The sequence below is a fragment of the Aptenodytes patagonicus genome, chromosome 9 (genome assembly GCF_965638725.1).
Source record: "Aptenodytes patagonicus chromosome 9, bAptPat1.pri.cur, whole genome shotgun sequence".
Taxonomy (NCBI): Eukaryota; Metazoa; Chordata; class Aves; order Sphenisciformes; family Spheniscidae; genus Aptenodytes; species Aptenodytes patagonicus.
Window position 1 is genome coordinate 20,929,164 of NC_134957.1, and position 5,957 is coordinate 20,935,120.

The window sequence follows — 5,957 nt, forward strand, 5'->3', positions numbered from 1 at the left end:
ATGCAATGCTTGCTGTACACGCATTTTAAAACTGAGTATAGAACCAGTTTTGTTCACAGTGCTCATAAACAACCAAGCACTAGAGCTATACTTACAATAAATTTTCATTTCAAATACTTGTACAACCCAATTTTCAATTATAAACAATTGTAAAATGTAAAGATCTGAAATTCCTGCAGTTTCAGTAAAATTATTGAGCTTTTTATGGCTAGATAGAGCTTCTTGTGGCACGGAAGCCAGCATAAGAAAGTCAGTCTTTTAAAATGTGGCAACTGATTTGGGGATTCTGGGTGCGACATCTTTATCAGATATCTAAAAACTAAGAACTCTCCAAATTGGGAGCTAGTCATTAATATTTGACTACAGTTGCTCTGGGTACTGCTGCTTTCTGTGGAGTTTTATTTTGGTGGTTGTTCATTTAACACATTTCATAGAAATAGCCCAAAGCACCTACAGGGCTGCCCTGAACTTCCCTCAGCTAGGCTCACTCTCAGGCACGCTCCCTGTGTCTGGGAAGGGCTGGACTTCACATTCCAGCCCCGACCCTGACCGTGCACTTTGCACTGAAAAGCTGTCGGCGTGCTCGATGTGGAACTGGATGTGAGTGATTGCTTATGCAGAGTTTATCTTGCTAGACAAACCATGTTTCATAGGAGAATCCTCAATGTCTTTTTAGGGAAACTTTATGTACTTGTAAACTAGTGTGAATCTAAGGGAAGATACCAAAAGTAACATCGGTCACAAAGTTTCTTCCATATTGTCCCAGATGCTGCCCCTGCGACTTTTAAGCTCTGCTGATGACCTTCAAGATCCGTGAGGCCAGGGTTATTTCTTTAAATTCCACTGCTGCTTGATGGCCTACAGGATTCCCCGTTTCCCTTAGAGCCTGACGTTCAAGTAGCATTTCTTTCCTGCAGAGTTGAAGATAGTCCCTCATCCTACCTGGTCGCTCTCATCCCCCCCGAACCTGCTTCTTACTCCTGAGTGCAGAAAGGAGAAATCTGTCAGAGAAGAGCTGAGACATAAGATCCTCTCTGAATGTGAGGGCTGTCATTACTTGGGCATAGTAGACATTGAATGAATGTCAGTACTTAGGTGTAGGAGATATTGATGCTGGTGCAAATTTCTTTCACTCAGATAAAAAAGTATTAAACCATTTTAAATTAAGTTACAAAAACAAGGCCAGCTTCTAAAGAAGTGCAAAATAGCATAGTACTGTTGAAACCAATGGGGTGAACTGGCTTACACCAGCAATAAATATGCTCCTACTGGCCTCTTGTGTTTTGCCAGTAATGTCTGCTAATAAAAATACAGCCTGTAATTTGAAAACTCTTTGTTTTAAAAATACTAAATTAAGCAATTAATCTGTATGTAATGAAATGATGGGATGGATGGAAAGTCAGAAAAAGTTCAGTAGGTGTTGAACCTTTACCAGTTTATTTGCTTGAGCTACTAAGTGGAAAGACCTGCTTTTGTGTATGGTCACCATTTCCCAACACGCCGAGGGCAGTCTGCCTAAATCACTAAGGTCTAACTGCAAAAAGCTCCATGTAGATAAACCCCTACAACCAGAGAGAGCCACTCTTCAGGCTAGGTGCCAGGCTCCGGTCTCTCAGAATGGTGTTCCTGGTGACTGAGCATATGAAACCTTATCGGACACCAGTGTAAAATAAGTAGGGTTTTAGCTCAGGCTTTCGTTTGCTAGCCTTTTGCAACCAACCAACCAACCCCACCAGAATTAGAATCTACTGACACCCGCTGTGGACAGTCTCAGTGAAGGAGCCGTGGGGACTGGTATTGTCAGTCCTGCTGCTTGGGCATGAAGCACTGTGGTGCTGAGACAACCACCTGAGCCTCTCCTGTGACCTGCGGCAGGTCCTTCTACAGCCAACAGCAGACTTTCCGTTTCCTACAGTGGGAGCTGAAACAGGTTTCTGGTACCTCCCAGTTCTTGCAGGCTAGAATAAACTTTCCCAGGGAAGGTCACCCCATCACTGTCTATTGTGTGGTTTCTTCCTCTTCTCCCCTGTACCTGCCATAAACCAACTTAGGCTGACAAGAGAGTTCTGGAGGGGGTACCACACAGTTCTAATCTCCAACATGTTTCTGCAGGGGTGAGCAGACTTCAATCTCTACAGGCTGGCAATCCACTGCCTTTCACCAATGCTACAATCAGTTCATTTTTTAACTCTATGCCTTTATTTGCAGGCTCTCGGTATGAAATTTCTTTTGCTTGTTTGTCTAGTTTTTAGTTTCACAACTGAAGAACAAAAAACACTTTTAGACCTTCTTTTAAAACCCCTTTTTTTTTCTACTTCTGGGAAGCAAAAAGCAGCCAAAGACACACAGTACTGAATAAGTCCAATTATACTGCATTCTTGTGGTTGAGTAAGACACAGAGCAACTAAAACAAACATAAACAGGGAAAGCCAAATTAAATACTTACATTTGTATAGAGCAAGAGGATCCTGGGCTCAGGAATGTAATTCAATCTTTATTTATTTTTTAAGTAGGCAGTGCATAAAATAGTTGGGGATCTTTGCAATGCAGCTCTAAGGTAGTGGAATACTTTTTGACTAAGGAGTCAGCTAATACAGTATTGTGAGGGGACTAAATGTTTGCTCAGCGTGCAAGAGAGCTTTGACAAATCTAAAGAGAGGATCACCGAGTCAGTCATGGCTCTTCATAATGCAAAAGCAAATTATCAAATGGATACCTGACACCAAATGGGGAGAGAGAATTTGGGTGACTAATTGACACATACACAATCTGCTTAGCATTGGAAGTGTGAAGTTCTACTTGAAGCAAAAATGATTGTGGTATGTAAGGAATGCAGATGTTTATCTATATATCATTGCCACTGGGCCTTCTCACAGTCCTCCTAATAACTGTGCTGCAGAAAGAGCTTTTGGTCTTTTCCAAAACAAATCTGACCTTCCCATCACTCCCCACTTCAATGTGCTTTGTACAAAAGAAGATACGTGAAAAAGTAGCTGCAGCATAATATGGATGTTAGGAAATGGCCGCAGCACATTATTTTATAGCTGAAGATTGGGGTGGAAAGATTTCGTTTGGAGGTAGTGCACTTCACTCACAAATTATTCACTCTATGCCAGTAATTCCTGCACTGCTTCTAAGGTCTACCAGCGTTGTATCAGGTGCTGGCGATTGGTCCCTGAAGCACTGACACACACAATGGCTATTTCCTGCTGTTCGGTTGAATTGAAGAAGCTGCAATATATTAAATACTTTACTAGTTACTTTTCTGTGCACACAAATGCCAGCAGCCATCACTGGGATGCTTGGGAAATGAAGGAAATGTGGTACATATTCACAAATGAAATGTGAATCACGACCTTCATTAAGCAGTGGTCCAGTTAAGGACTATGTAGGTGATCAGTATTTCCAGAGTCATCTACCTTTATGAAGGGTTGGTTTCTGCTCAACCTGAAGGTTGATTTCTGCTCAATGTTAATCTCAGTAACAATAATCATCAGGAATTCCAAATCCATGAAATCCACACCCATACTCCAGATTTACTCTGTTATAATTGTGTATAGAATTTGCCTTGAAGGCTGTGATAAAATGATAGATCCACAATGGCTTAAGGTAAACATTGCAGGGGCGGGGGGGGGAGTTTCTCATTATCTTCCTTTGCCAAACTGTCACTCCAATTATTGTAAAGAATCTTTGTAAATGTTTTTTATTTCTTTGAATCAGTCACTAAAGGAAGACGTCAGGGAGTGGAACCATTTGGTGTCCTGTCCCGTGGTTTACACCTTACAGCCTTCTGGGGGAATAATCCCCATAATTCCGGCACTTTGCCTTGCGTCAGTTATGAAGAGAAGGGACAAAATTCTCAAACTAGCAGGCCCGAGTGTTTGTCAGGAAATTAAAAATGTTGTCATCCTGAATTATTTCAGCCTATCAGTCTATCAAAGGAATGTTTAACCTCCTGTTTTCCTTCCCCCCTTGTTTTCTTTGAATGTCTGTTTTCTTCTGCTTCCCCCTCCCCAAGTGGCTGCAGCAAAGAAAATCTGTCAGGTATTTCTGGAGTTTTTCCCCTTTAATATTCAGTCTGCACAGTCTCCACATAAAAGGTTACCAACCTTGGCTTTCGCTTATACAATTAATACTGGCTTTATGTTGTAATCCCACTTCAGTTTGCTGATCAGCATTGCACCATCCCCAGCTGCCCATATGTAACCAAAATATCAAGATGTCATTGTTAAGAACAGAGGCATAGCTTTAGCTATTCAAATGCACATTTAGTCCCTTGTAAGACGCTAGATTTTTACACAGCAGTTTCCACAGAAATGGTTCTGGAAATCAGGCCCCTCATTAGTGTGCTTACATATGGATATAGGCACCTTATTAGAGCTGAAAAATGAAAAAAGCTAATATTAGGGTTATTACTAGTTATTTCCCCTCTTTGCCCCTCTGGTTCATATCCCACGTTGTTGCTGTGGCATCTATGTTACCCAGCCAGCTTCAGTGCCTGAGTGGCTTCCCCACTGAACCAGGCCAGAAGTGATCCATCCTTTGGAGGTGAATCGCTGGTGGCATTTAAACAGGATCCAAGACTGGACCGCTCCCATCTCTCAACTGAAGACCATGCTGTCTCTGTGTATGTATACCAGGGTTACTCAAGTGATGGACTCCAATATGGATTTAGAAAGGCAGTTTTAGCTAGACATTGTGTAGAACCCATACAAGATTTCCCCCTACATCTTTTTTTTTTTGACTGATTGTCCTTGTGCACATTCATCTGTGCACATTCATCCACTCAACCATGGAAACGTATGGAAGAACAGAGATTCTTCAGCTCTGCTAGCATCTTGTCCTTTCAGTGTTGAATTCCCACCGTGATTTTTCAATGGGAAAAAGTGATGAGCTTTGTCACAGCTGAGTGCCTGTTCCTGTGGGACATGCCTGTTTGGCTCTACTATTGTATTGGGTTTGCGTGGCAAGGTTTTGGTGGCGGGGGGGCTGCAGGGCCTGGATGACCCTCAGTGGTCTGGGGTGTGGGCTTCAAACCTGTAGCTGTCTAGCGACAGAGTGATTCATTTCCACCTTTCGGGCGCCAAAAAGGACTGTGGTGGGTTGTCCTTGGCTGGACACCAGGTGCCCACCAAGCTGCTACATCACTCCCCCTCCTCAGCTGGACAGGGGGAGAAAAATACGATGAAAGGCTCGTGGGTCGAGATAAGGACAGGGAGATCACTCACCAGTTACTGTCATGGGCAAAACAGGCTCGACTTGGGAAAATTAATTTAATTTATTGCCAATCAAATCAGAGTAGGATAATAAGAAATAAAACCAAATCTTAAATCACCTTCTCCCTCACCCCCGTCTTCTTCCTGGGCTCAATTTCACTCCCAATTTCTCTACCTCCTCCCCCTGAGCAGCACAGGGGGACGGGGAATGGGGGTTGCAGTCAGTTCATCACACGTTGTTTCTGCCACTCCTTCCTCCTCTCTCTCTTCCTCTGCTCCAGCGTCCCTCCCGTGGGAGACAGTCCTCCACAAACTTCTCCAACGTGAGTCTTTCCCACAGGCTGCAGTTCTTCACGAACTGCTCCAGCGTGGGTCCTTTCCACGGGGTGCAGTCCTTCAGGAACAGACTGCTCCAGTGTGGGTCCCCCACGGGGTCACAAGTCCTGCCAGCAAACCTGCTCCAGCGTGGGCTCCTCTCTCCACGGGTCCACAGGTCCTGCCAGGAGCCTGCTCCAGCGCAGGCTCTCCACGGGGCCACAGCCTCCTTTGGGCACATTCACCTGCTCCGGCGTGGGGTCCTTCCTGGCCTGCAGGTGGGTATCTGCTCCACCATGGACCTCCATGGGCTGCAGAGGGACAGCCTGCCTCACCATGGTCTTCACCACGGGCTGGAGGGGAATCTCTGCTCTGGCGCCCGGAGCACCTCCTGCCCCTCCTTCTTCACTGACCTTGGTGTCTGCA

At 44.5% G+C, this 5,957-nt stretch overlaps 1 non-coding gene across 1 annotated transcript; it reads left to right on the top strand.

The window, feature by feature from the left end:
* The first annotated feature begins 4,996 nt into the window (after positions 1-4,996).
* TRNASTOP-UCA (transfer RNA opal suppressor (anticodon UCA)) lies at positions 4,997-5,083 on the top strand. Its single transcript has one exon. It is a non-coding gene; the product is annotated as a tRNA-Sec (tRNA).
* Positions 5,084-5,957: the final 874 nt, after the last annotated feature.